Genomic DNA, 13081 nt, shown 5'->3' with positions numbered 1-13081 from the left:
ATTGGAAAACACCTTGCTCTGAGGCCACTTAAGAGATTAAAAGTAACAATTAGCCTCCAGGCAGAAGCAACTGCTTCACCCTGTTGAAAAAAAACTCTGGCCACACCTGAGGGCAATTCAAGTCGGAATCCTATTAGTCTGTAGGCAGAGGCGGTCTCTGGAGGCGTTGAGTCTTAGCCTGATCCAATTAGTCAGAAACAGCCTTTAACACTGTCCTGCACTAGAGATTGAGAGGAATAGAGGATATACCTATTACATAGTCACAAACCCAAACAGACAACCAAAATGAGGATACAAAGAGACAACCCCCAAATGAAAGAACTAGCAAATTATCCAGAAGAAGAGATAAATGAAGCAGAGATAAGAAATTTATCTGAAACAGAGTTCAGAGTAATGATATTAAAAATGCTCTACAGTATGAAAAAAGATATAGTAACTATGAGGAAAAAACAGTCTGAGATAAAGAATGACATAACACAGATGAAGAACACATTGGAAGGAATACACAGCAGATTAGGGGAAGCTGAGGATTGAATCAGTGAATTAGAAGACAGAGTTGAACATATCACTCAATTAGAGAACCAAAAAGGAAAAACAATTCAAAAACAGGAGGACAGCTTAAGGGAGCTGTGGGACAATGTGAAACATAGCAATATTAGAATAGTAGTTGTGCCAGAAGAGGCAGCAAGGGAGAAAGGAATAAAGAAGGTGTTTGAAGAAATAATGATAGAAAACTCCCCTAACCTGGTAAAGGAAAAAGTCACACAAGTTCAGGAGGTACAGAGAACCCCAAGCAAGAAGAACCCAAACAGACCCACACCAGGACACATCATAATTAAAATGCCAAAAATTAAGACAAAGAGAGAATCTTAAAGGCCAAAAGAGAAAATAAAGCTGTTACCTACAAAGGAGTTCCCATAAAGCTGACATCTGATTTCTCATCAGAAACTCTACAGGCCAGAAGGGAATGGCATGAAGTACTCAAGGTAATAGAAAGCAAGGATTTGAAACCAAGATTACTATAACCAGCGAGGCTATCATTCAAAATAGCCTCCATTCAAAATCAACGGTCAGATAGAGAGCTTCCCGGACCCAAAAAGACTAAAGGAATTCATCACCAGCAAGCCAGCATTACAAGAAATGCTAAAGGGATTGCTGTAAGGGATTGCTGAGAAAAAACAGAGAGAGAAACCTAGCCATACAGAATTAAAATGGCTATAAATAAGTACCTCTCAATAATAACCCTAAATGTAAATAGATTAAATGCTCCAATCAAAAGGTGTAGGGTAGCTGAATGGATACAAAATCATGACCCAACTATATGCTGTCTACAAGAGACCCACCTCAAAACAAAAGACACACACAGGATGAAAGTGAAGGGATGGAAAAAAAATTTCTATGCAAATGGAAAAGAAAAAAAAAGCTGGAGTAGCAATACTCATATCCGACAAAATAGATTTTAAAAGCATCATGCTAAGCAAAATAAGCCAGTTGGAGAAAGATAAATATAATATAATCTCACTCATTTGTGGAATATAATGAACAACATAAACTGATGAACAAAAATAGAGCCAGAAGGGGAGAAAATATTCTAGAATATAAAAGAATTAATCCTGTTATTTGCAGGTTTTTAATATTCCCTATAATTTTTATGATATCATACTATGTTAGTACAGGTTTGGTAATATTATTATACTTAAAATCCTTTTATTCTTAAAATAATAATGTTTATTGCATGTACTATTATTATATGTAAGATCATTTTTCTTGAATAATTGGTGTTTATTTGCATGTAACATTATTATAGTTAAGATCATTTTTTGTGAAATATTAAGGTTTATTGCATGTAACATTATTATATTTAAAAATCACTTTTCTTGAAATAAAATAAAAAACTGGAAAAAAAAAATCTATACCCTACCACCATGCATGACAAGCCCACTTCATCCCCATCAGTATTTGGCATTTCTTGGGGGGAAAAAAAGGACAAGGAAAACTATCCTAATTTAATCATTTAAAAATAGTATATGACTTCTCTGGTCACAACATGATGTCCTCACTTAATTGTTCCCTTCACTGTATTGTCTGTTTACTGTCGTCCTGTAATGCCAATGCCTTTGTAAGAGCTTTCACATGTGAAAGACACCAGCCCTTTGTATATTGCACTTGGCTGGACTCGTCTCCCAATTAACTGACTACTTTTAATTTCACTTTTTAAAAAATACATTTTTTTTATTGATTTCAGAGAGGAAGAGAGAGAGAGGAAGAGAGAGAGAGAGAGAGAGAGAGAGAGAGAGAGAGAGAGAGATCAGTGATGAGAGAGAATCATTGAAACGGCTGCCTCCTGCATGCTGCAGGTTAGGGATCAAGCCCGCAACCTGGGCATGTGACCAGGAATCGAGCCGTAACCTCTTGTTTCATAGGGCGATGTTCAACCACTGAGCCACAGCAGCTGTGCAAATTTCACTTTTTTTTTTTCTTAACATGCAGTTTTTTTGTTTCGTATGAACCAATATATCCATCTTCCCTATCGGGATTTATCTCGTGCCTTTTAAGTCTAGAGAGTCTGCTCCCCCTTCCAGTGAATTGATATAATCTCACTTTTTAAAAAAAATTGATTTGAGAGAGAGAGAGAGAGAGAGAGAGGGAGAGAAGCATGGATCTGTTGTTCCACGCATCCGAGCACTCACTGGTTGATTCTTGCATGTGCCCTGGCCAGGGATTGAATCGCAACCTTGGTGCATTAGCACCACACTCGAACCAACTTAGCCCCCCACCCCCAGCCCCGCCCAGCCAGGACACAGTCTCACTTCTATTGTCTTTTTGTGCGTTTACTCTCTGCTCTCTGCACCCCCAACTTAACTCCATCAGGAGTTAATTTTGCTGTATGATAGAAGATGTCTATCTAATTCCCCCCCAGAGAACTAATCGATTATTCCAAGGTTATTAATTGAATAGTCCTCCCCGTCCCCATTATTTGGGAGACGTTTTTATTGCGTGTTAATGTCTTTTACATTGCCGGGTTTATGTCTTTCTGGCTCTGATTTCTTTATTCTGGTGCCGGCTTCCCTTCATTTCCCTTTGATTACTTTAATAGTCCCCATGATTTTTCCCATGATTATTTTTAATCCTCATGCTGATTGCACCCTCGGATGTCCCGAGGAAAGCGCCTCCGGTCTGGGCTCCGCTCCGCCTCTTTCCTGCAGGGCAGCCTGGAAGCCTCTGCCGCCGCGTGTTCCCAGGAGCTGCGGAGCCAGGTGCTCAGTCACTGGGTTCCCACTGAGAGGGGGAGGGGCGGAGGCAGGTGTCCCCAACGACTCTCCCGCCCTCCAGCCCGGGGAGGTTACCACATTACAGATGGGTTTCAAGACCTTCCCAGGGAGAGGAAGGTGGGGACCCCCCCCCCCCCCACTGCTTGGGGCACCTTGCATAGCTCCCTGGCCATAGGGAGCTGACTCTGTCTGCTCACACAGGGGTTCCCTCCTTCCAGGACCCCACTGGTCCTAAAGATGCTCTAGCCCAGGGCGGGGAGGATGTCCCGATAGCTGCCTGAGCTCCCCAGTTGAATCCTGCGCTGAGCTCCTCACTTGGGACTGAGCCTGCCACTGGCCACCGGCTGCGAAGAGCCAGGCCTGTTCACAGACATCTCATTTAGTCCGCAGAGCCACCCCGTCACCAGGGCATCCTCATCCCGGTCGTACGGTCCAGGAAACTGAGGCTCAGAAATGCCAGGTTGCACCGCTGAGGATTCTCTAGCAGGCCAGCGGGGGAGCCAGGTGTGTTTACAGGCCTGCCTCTCTCCAAAGCTCTTTTCATGCGATTTTTGGGAGAGTGAAATTAAATGTGAATACTCATCTGAGTGTCCGGCCCCCCACTTTTTTTTATCCGCACAGGTAGAAAACGGAGGGCCCGTGTTAGCCTGCGATGAGTGCATAGGATGTGAAAGAGAAAATGAAGGGAAGTAGCCGCGCTTACAGAGAAGGTTGTGGATATTACCAAACAATTACTGAGTGTGCGCCCTTCATATCCACTTAGAAAATGTAGCCAAAATAAAAAAAAAGAAAATGTAGCCAGAGGGGCAAACAGGGGTCAGCATGTGTATGTGCTAAATTATTAAGAAGTCTCTTCCAGTAACACCGACAGGGGCACCTATTCATTGGTCAAATAAAAACCCAACAATCCTATATAATAATAGACAAATATGCAAATTGACCATACCTCCGACACACCCACAAGCCACACCCACAAGCCACGCCCACCATCCAATCAGAGCGAGCATGCAAATTAACCCAAACCAAGATGGCTACAGCCACAGAGAGCAAGGTTTCCTAGGTAACAGAGGAAGCCAAGCTTTCTGCCAGCCGTTGCAGGCCTAAGCCTCCACTCAAGCTACAAAGTTTCAATTTTAGAAGGTAAACAAATTCAAACAAATGGCGGCAGAATGGAGCTTGAGAGAGCAGGCCAGGGTTGCCGCCGGCAACAGGGGAAGCAAAGCTTTCCACACACCCTGGCCGGGCCCACCCGCTTAAGGCAACAAAGTTTCAATTATAACCCCAACACAAATGGCTTCGGGCCTCGGAGGGAGCCCCAGGCTTGGCTCTGCTCCAGGCTACAAAGTTTCAATTGTAGAAGGAAAATAAATTCCAGATACCAGGGCCTCTGCTTGCGTTGCCAGGGGGCTTGGCCAGCCTGCAAACCACCACAGGCCCCTCGCTCAGGCCACCCCACGCCCCAAGGGTACCCCACCCTGATCAGGGACACCCTTCATGGCAAACTAGCTGGCCCCCACCCCTGTACCAGGCCTCTATCCTATCTAATAAAAGAGTACTATGCAGATTGATCATCACTGCAACACACAATATAGCTGCCCCCATGTGGTCAAAGATCCTGCCCCCATGTGGACACAGGATCGCCACCACAAGATGGCCAGCAGGAGAGGGCAGTTGGGAGGCACCCGGCCTGCAAGGGAGGGCAGTTGAGAGGGACTAAGCCTGCAAGGGAGGGCAGTTGGAGGTGATCAACCCTGCGGGAGAGGGCAGTTAGGGGTGACCAGGCCGGCAGAGGAGGGAAGTTGAGGGCAAACAGGCTGGCAGCAGAGTGGTTAGGGTGTGATCAGGCTGGCAGGCAGAAGCAGTTAGGGGCAATCAGGAAGGCAGGCAAGCAAGCAGTTGGGAGCCAGCAGTCCTGGATTGTGAGAGGCAGGCAGAAGCGGTTAGGGGCAATCAGGAAGGCAGGCAGGCAAGCAGTTGGGAGCCAGCAGTCCTGGATTGTGAGAGGGATGTCCGACTGCCCGTTTAGGCCCGATCCCAGTGGGATCGGGCCTAAACGGGCAGTCGGACATCCCTTGAGGGGTCCCAGATTGGAGAGGGTACAGGCTGGGCTGAGAGGGTACAGGCTGGGGTACAACCTCCCTCCGTGCACGAATTTCGTGCACCGGGCCTCTAGTAATATTTATAATAAACAGTAAAAATCCCCTAAATGCTCAATAAGGAAATAGCTAATAAGCGAGGGTGCATCTACCTGATGAAATGTGTGGGCCTCGCCCTGGCTGGATAGCTCAGTTGGTTAGGGTGTTGTCCCTGATACTTCAAGGTTGCTCATTCAATCCCCTGTCAGGGCACAGACAAGAATCAACCAATGAATGCATAAATAAGTGGGACGACAAATCAATGGCTCTCTCTAAAGCAAAAAAAAAATTTATTTATTTAAAAAATATTTTTTATTGATTTCAGAGAGGATGCGAGAGGGAGAGAGAGATGATAGAAACATCAATGATGAGAGAGCACGAGCCCACAACCCAGGTACATGCCCTTGACTGGAATCGAACCTGGGACCCTTCAGTCCGCAGGCTGACGCTCTATCCACTGAGCCAAACCGGCTAGGGCCGTGATGGCAAACTGCGGCTCGCGAGCCACATGCAGCTCTTTGGCCCCTTGAGTGTGGCTCTTCCACAAAATACCACGACCTGGGTGAGTCTATTTTGAAGAAGTGGCATTAGAAGAAGTTTAAGTTTAAAAAATTTGGCTCTCAAAAGAAATTTCAATTGTTGTACTGTTGATATTTGGTTCTGTCGACTAATGAGTTTGCCCTAGCCGCTAGGGCAAAACAAATTTTTTTTAAATGTGGGCCTTAAGCCCTAGATGGTTTGGCTCAGTGGATAGAGCATCAGCCTGCAGACTGAAGGGTCCCAGGTTCGGTTCCAGTCAAGGGCACATGCCCGGGTTGTGGGCTCAATCCCCAGTGTGGGGCGTGAAGGAGGCAGCCCATTGATGATTCTCTCTCATCACTGATGTTTCTATCTCTCTCTCCCTCTACCTTCCTCTCTGAAATCAATAAAAATGTATTTTTTTTTTAAATGTGGGCCTTAAAACGTGCTTTCATCCAAACCGATTCATTGGTCTCTGTTTTGTGCCAGGAATTGGTGCTGGGGATAAGACCTGCAGTCAAGGAAGGAGACAGGCTCATAAACATGTACAGGACTTGGACAGTGAGATGCCAGGGCTGGTACGTGTGTGTGTGTGTGTCTGTGTGTGTGTGTGTGTGTGTGTCTCTGTGTGTGTGTGTGTGTGTGTGTGTATCTCTGTGTGTGTGTGTGTGTGTCTGTGTGTCTGTGTGTCTGGGTGTGTCTGTGTGTGTGTGTGTGTGTGTGTGTCCGGGGTGTGTGTGTGTGTGTGTGTGTGTGTGTGTCTGTGTCTCTGTGTGTGTGTGTGTGTGTCTCTGTGTGTGTATCTCTGTGTGTGTGTGTGTGTGTGTGTGTGTGTGTGTGTGTCCGGGGTGTGTGTGTGTGTCTCTGTGTGTGTCTGTGTGTGTGTGTGTGTGTGTGTGTGTGTGTCTGTGTGTGTGTGTGTGTGTGTGTGTCTGTGTGTGTATCTGTGTGTGTGTGTGTCTGTGTCTCTGTGTGTGTCTGTGTGTGTCTCTGTGTGTGTATCTGTGTGTGTGTGTGTGTGTGTGTGTGTGTGTGTGTCCGGGTGTGTGTGTGTGTGTGTGTGTGTGTGTGCGCGCACATGCACAGGGGTAGAGAGTGGGGTCCTGGGAGGAGGAGATGATTCTTCTAGAGTTGGAGTGATCAGCAGGAAAGGTGACTTAGAAGATGAGACTTGAGCCACTTGAAAATCATCACTCCTGATGGAGGGTTCCTTTATGAAGAGTTTGTCATGATGTGGGAAAACAGTTCTGATGTTAATTCAAAAAGGATGAAAAAGTATATGCAGTGTGTTCATGGAGCCGCCACACTAGCTTTGGGTTTGTTTGTTTGTTTTTAACACTAAGTTTAATTTATTATAAAAAGACAAGCTTTTACCTTCTGTATACCATGGTTATTTGAACTTTTCTGCTCTTCCTTCTGAAATGAATCCTAACTAAAACATATCCTGCCTGTCCCAGGGCCCTGGCAGGAACACAGCTGGGTGACGTGAAGAGAGTTTAATAAGGGAACTGTTCACAAAGTGTGGGCAGGGCACAGAGAAACCCCCGGGGCTGCTACAGCACCCGTGGCAAGTAATGGTGGGGTGTCAGCACCTGCGGTCTGACATGGGGAGGAGAGGGAGCAGCTACAGGAACCCCGAGCCAGAGAGAGGTGGGTGGAGAGGGTGCCAGACAACAGCTGTGACCTCAGTCAGTGGATGTAGTCAGTGTGGACCCCGCAGGGAGAGCAAAAGGAGAATACATTTCCCGACTTCACCATCCTCCCATCTTCTGATCCCGAAACGGAGGGTGTGAGTCCCGAGTCCCCTGTTGTCGCTCAGCTCACCAGGGCGCGGGGTCGGCAGGGCTGGGGCGGAGGAGGGTGAATCACAGGGAAGCTCCTCTTGTCCTTGGTCCAAATTACAAAGCCCCTGTCCCCAGCACAGAGGACACAGTGTCCCATCAGCTGCTCTGTGATGGAGGGGGGTTTCAACTGGGCACCCCCAGAACTCAGCCAAAGCTCTTCCCAGAAGTCAGCAGGGGAAATGGGGGGCATGCGTCCTGAATGTATCATCGTAGCCACCTGCTTTCACCCCCCAGGACACACTCTCCGTGCCCTTTGCCAGCACCTTGGCTGGGCAGGTGTGTCACTTGGAGGGTCTGAGTCCGTGGCGGTCTCGGCTCTCTTGGGTTGCTAAAGGTTTCTGTTGACCAGGGCCCTGGGCAGAGGGTGGTGACGAGGCCCTTCGGTGAGTCCCTTGGGCTCCAGATCTAGTGCCAACCTCTACTGTGCCGTCACAACCCAGTTTCCCTGGTGCTGGGGATTAATCAACCAGACATGACGGCGACCCCCTTCTCTACCTGTTGGTTCGGTGGAGTGAGAAATGGGAATGGCGAGGGTCAGCAGGCATTCCACACATCCTTCAGGGTCCACAGCTGGAGAGGACCCCCTGGCTTCTGCTCAGGAGCCCAGGCAGAATGCAAAGGAAATGGGGCGACGGTTCAAGGTGCTTCTGCTTGAGCGCGGTGTGACTACTGCCCCCAATGACTCCCTCCTTCCCAGATGGCTTACTGTCGGGGAGTGTCTCCCTCTCCACCAGGAATGATGATCTTCAAGGGGCCCCAGATGAGTCCTTAGGAGAGCCCAATATTCCAGGGAAGGCCATGACCTTCAGTGGGAATGTAAGCATGCCCCCAATGGGCCACCAGTCACAATGTCCCAGTCACAAAGGACACCAGTAATGCATTATTCTGGCCCCCACAGTACCTTCTAATAGAGACTCTTTAATCTAGAATGCTATTGCCCCAACCATGCCTTCTGCTGGGGGCCAGGCAGGGCTCCCTTCTTTGGCTCAGATGTTGTCCCCCAGAGATCCTCACAACGGTGGGATGGCCCCAGTGGGGTCCCCATTATTGCTGCCGTTAGAATCCCAGGACTCTTTTGTTAGCCAGCCAGCCTCTCAGGAAGACCCCTTCCTCCCTGAGCAGCCCACACCTGCTCCCCAAAGAGCAGAGCAGACATGCAGGGTCCCGGAAAGGGCTCCCAGCATGAGAACTGTGGGAAAGCTTACACCAAGCGCTCCCACCTCCTGAATCACCAACGCACACACACACGTGACAGGCCCTACAAATGTGAGTGCGAAGTTCGTACGTGGTCTTTCTTCCGTTCTGATGAGCTTGGACGACATATGTAGATACACACCAGCTACCGGCCACATACATGTGATCAGTTTGGCCAAGAATTGGTGAGATCTGACCATCTCAGGCAATACCAAAGGACACACCTGCGGGCGCCAGGATCCCCCAATCCACAGGCCAACGATGAACAGATGGCTGGTCCTCCTGCTCCTGACCTTTAGGTCCATCTCCTCTTCCCCTCACTTGGCTTCTCCACCCAGATCCTGCCTGCCTCTGACCAGCTGTCTCTTTAGAGAATGATTATGAGCCAGTGTTGAATGAAGCCCATATGAGCTGGGCCCCCGTCAGGGACTCTTCAAAAGCTGTCTTGGGTGCCCTTGTCTCTTTGGGGCCACCTACTGTTGCTGAGTTTAGCTACATGGAAAGATGAAGCAAAGTAGAGATTGGGAGCTTAACTAAAAAGTTCTGGAGGCAGCTCAGTTAGTTACCATTGTTTCAATACACCAAGGTTGTTGATTCGATTTCCAGTCAGGGCACATACAAGAAGAAGCAACCAATGAATGCATAAATAAGTGAAACAACAAATTGATGTTTCTCTCTGTGTCTCTCTCTCTCTCAAATTAATAATTTATTTCTAAAGAAAGCTATTAGAATCCTGGGAATTTTCCCAAGGCCTGAGGAATTAAAGCTGAAGGGAAGCTATCTGCCCTAAGGGTTAAAAAAAAAAAAAAAGCCCTAGCTGGTTTGGCTCAGTGGATAGGCATCGGCCTGTGAACTGAAGGGTCCTGGGTTTGATTCCAGTCAAAGGAACATGCCCGGGGTTGCAGGTTCAATTCCCCCAGTAGGGGGCAAGCAGGAGGCAGTTGATCAAAGATTCTCTCTCATCATTGATGTTTTTCTCTCTCTGTCTCCCTTCCTTTCTGAAATCAATAATATATATATATATATATATATATATATATATATATATATATATATTTTAAAGCTCTTTATGTCACTCCCCAACTTGAAACCTTTCAGTGACTCTCCTTTGCCTGCTACAAAAAAAAAATCCAAGTTCCTTATCGTAATCTTCCACAGTTTCCAGAGCCAGGCTATGTTCAAATCCTGAATTTGCCACTTACTAGCCACGTGACCTTGGGAAAGGGCTTCTGGTGAGAAAAGTACTCTTGGCCTGTTTGGGACACATCTTCTGTATTGAATCAGATTGTCCAGCACTCATCAGCCATGTGCCCAGAGTTTCTGTCTCCTCCCACCACTTTCAGACTTGGATGGAATGCCCCACCGCAGCTGCATGGGATCTGGCATCTCAACTGGCCACTAGCAACACAGAGGTGTAGGGGAGTTAATCCTCTTGGGTAACATTTGACTAATGAGAGTTGGGAGAGACCCGAGCAGATAAATTCCCTCTTCTTCCCTCCCTTCCCTGAATTGCTGCAAGGCGCTGTCTCTCCAAACAGTACAGCCAACGGGGCGATCTCCCTAGTGAGCACACCTGCTGTGCTTCAAGGCTTGTGGTGGCAGGATTCCACCTGCTATCACCTCGCATTACCTCCACTCTCCCTGCCTTGCTTTTATTTTCTCCCTCTCAGTGCCTTGGGTTTACACCATCCAAATAAAACATTGGTACTTCGTTCTTGTTTTAGGCTCTGTTTTCCAGGTGACTTGGGGGTGGAGGACAATAGACTGGGGCAGAGAAGGACAAACGGACAGTAACTTCGCCTCCTCCTTACAGAGCTCAGATACCAGCTACCTGAGCATAATGGCTCTCCTGACAACTCAACCAGGTAGTTCAACACCTCATTTCTGGATTTCTCAGCCAGCCATTTTTCTGACCAGCAAACTAATAGAAAGGAATTTACCCACACTCTCAAGTGAGCTCTCAAGTGGCAGAGCTGGAATCCCAACCGGGATCTGTCTACTCCAGAGGTACCTCTCTTCACTAAGATAAGATATGATGCCTTCCACAGATGCTGCCTGTGCCTACTCTGATGCCAAGCACTGACGGGTGAGGCCATAGTGAGATGAATCAGCACTGGCTCCTGTGGTCCAGGAACCATCTGGTCTAGGGGCTGAGAGGTCCACCTAGGTGCAGCGGCCATGGAGAGGAGGAGCACCTAAAGGGGAAGGTCAGACAGGCGTATGCGCCCTGACAAGGGATTGAGCCCCACCTTGGGGATGTGCCATGACTGGGAATCGAACCGGCAGCTTCTCAGTGCACAGGACCATGTTCCGTGAACTGAGCCACACTGACCAGATGCAGCAAATATTTTTAAGCCTGCGATTCAGAGAGCGTCACAGCGGAGGGGCTTCGTGGTGGGTGGCACGGGAACAGCAGCGGTGTGCCAGGGAAAAGACTTCTCAAGGAGGTGCCCGGGTCAGACCTGAAGAGCCAGCCTTCCCGTTTCCTGGATGTCTACCCTGGGTCGTGCCTGCTGTGGGGCAGAAAGATAACACAATTCTGAACATGCCGCCAAGGCAGAGAGCTGAACCTCTGCGGCCTCTAACTTACTCTGGGCAGCTGGGGAAGTCCCAGCACCTTAGCTATGCCTGCCTTCTCCCCCTCCCCCCCCCGCCCCCCTGCCCCACTCTGTTCTTCGTGCCACCTTGGTCTGTTCTAATGGCCCAGTGCACCTGGGCCAGGCCTCCAGGTGTCCTCCACCCAAAATTCCAAGCAAGGGGAGTGGATATGATATTTTTTTTAAAGTGGGGACAAGAGGGCACTCCTTTGTGACCCAATTACTGGCCCCAAGGACTCAGGTTTCCAGCACCGAAGATCTCTTTTATTCCCGCCTGGGCACCAGGTCCCTTCCGTGGTGAGGGGGTGAAGAGAAGAGGAGAAGAAACCCATCTGTCCGTTATCAGTGATCAGCCATCTATGCCAGGTTTGGGCTAAGCCTTTCCCAGTATTATCTTGTTCAACGAAAGGTGGGAAAGATCAGTAGGTTTTGAATCCTGCCATTTCCTGGCTGTGTGGTCCTGGGCAATTTACTTATTTCTCAATAAGCAAGTTGGCAAGAGTGGATTCAAACTAAAGTGATAATCACATTCGAAAGATGGTTTCTTTGTCTGCCTTAGGGGAGAGGAGGGGGTGCAGTGCTCCGGTGACCCTCGAAGGACTAGGTGAGGAAGTGGAAGATTAGAAAACTTCAGGAGTGATAATGAATGGGATTTGGTTGAGGGCGTGGTCAAGGATGACTCCCGGGTTTTTGGCTTGTATTATAGGTAGCACCGAAGAATGGACGAACTTCATTCGTTTATTTTCTATTTTTATGGTCAGTTATACATGCAAAAGTATTATTTTTGTATGTATGCAATTTAAAGAATAATAATAAAACTTAGCTACCCTTTTATGTCACCTGAGGAAAAGTGGGTACTAATTAATACATTTGAAGCCTTTGAGCTCCCCTCTGATCACATCCCCCCATCTTCCATAGAGGTAACCTCTATCCTGAATTTTGGTTAATCTTGCCTTTGCTTTTATTTGTTGTTTTTACCACATATGTATCTATTATTAAACAATATAGTGATTGGTTTAATGTGTTTTTTAAAATATATTTTTATTGATTTCAGAGAGTAGGGAGAGGGTTAGAGAGATAGAAATGATGAGAGAGAACCATTGATTGGCTGCCTCCTGCATACCCCACACTGGGGATCGAGCCTTCAACCTGGGCATGTGCCCTGACCGGGAACTGAACTGTGACCTCCTGGTTCATAGGTGGGTGCTCAACCACTGAGCCATGCCAGCTGGGCTTAATTTTGGTTTTGAACTTTATGTTTTTTCTGTTTGGGGTTCATTGATCTTCCGTCCAAAGGCTTATATAAAACGTTAAAAAATATATAAAATGTAAAAAAAAAAAAAAAAAGGAGAGAGAGAAAAGAAATGGTAAGGAGCCATCTCAGCTTCCAAGTCATCTGTACTATGTGTTCCGTGGTGGAAATGTTTCTCCCAAACTTCCTGCATCCACGGTTATGGAAATGGGTAGCAAAAATTATAGACTTTCAGTATAATAGTGAGGAGGCCACTGCTACCCCTACA

At 47.6% G+C, this 13081-nt stretch overlaps 1 pseudogene; it reads left to right on the top strand.

Annotated features, from left to right (window-relative positions):
* Positions 1 to 7530: 7530 nt before the first annotated feature.
* On the top strand, positions 7531 to 9263 carry LOC129150536 (Krueppel-like factor 17; annotated as a pseudogene).
* The last annotated feature ends 3818 nt before the right edge of the window (positions 9264 to 13081 follow it).

Source organism: Eptesicus fuscus, chromosome 10 (assembly GCF_027574615.1).
Source record: "Eptesicus fuscus isolate TK198812 chromosome 10, DD_ASM_mEF_20220401, whole genome shotgun sequence".
Lineage (NCBI taxonomy): Eukaryota > Metazoa > Chordata > Mammalia > Chiroptera > Vespertilionidae > Eptesicus > Eptesicus fuscus.
Note: the sequence above shows the minus strand (reverse complement) of the source record. Positions and strands in the feature narration are given on the sequence as shown.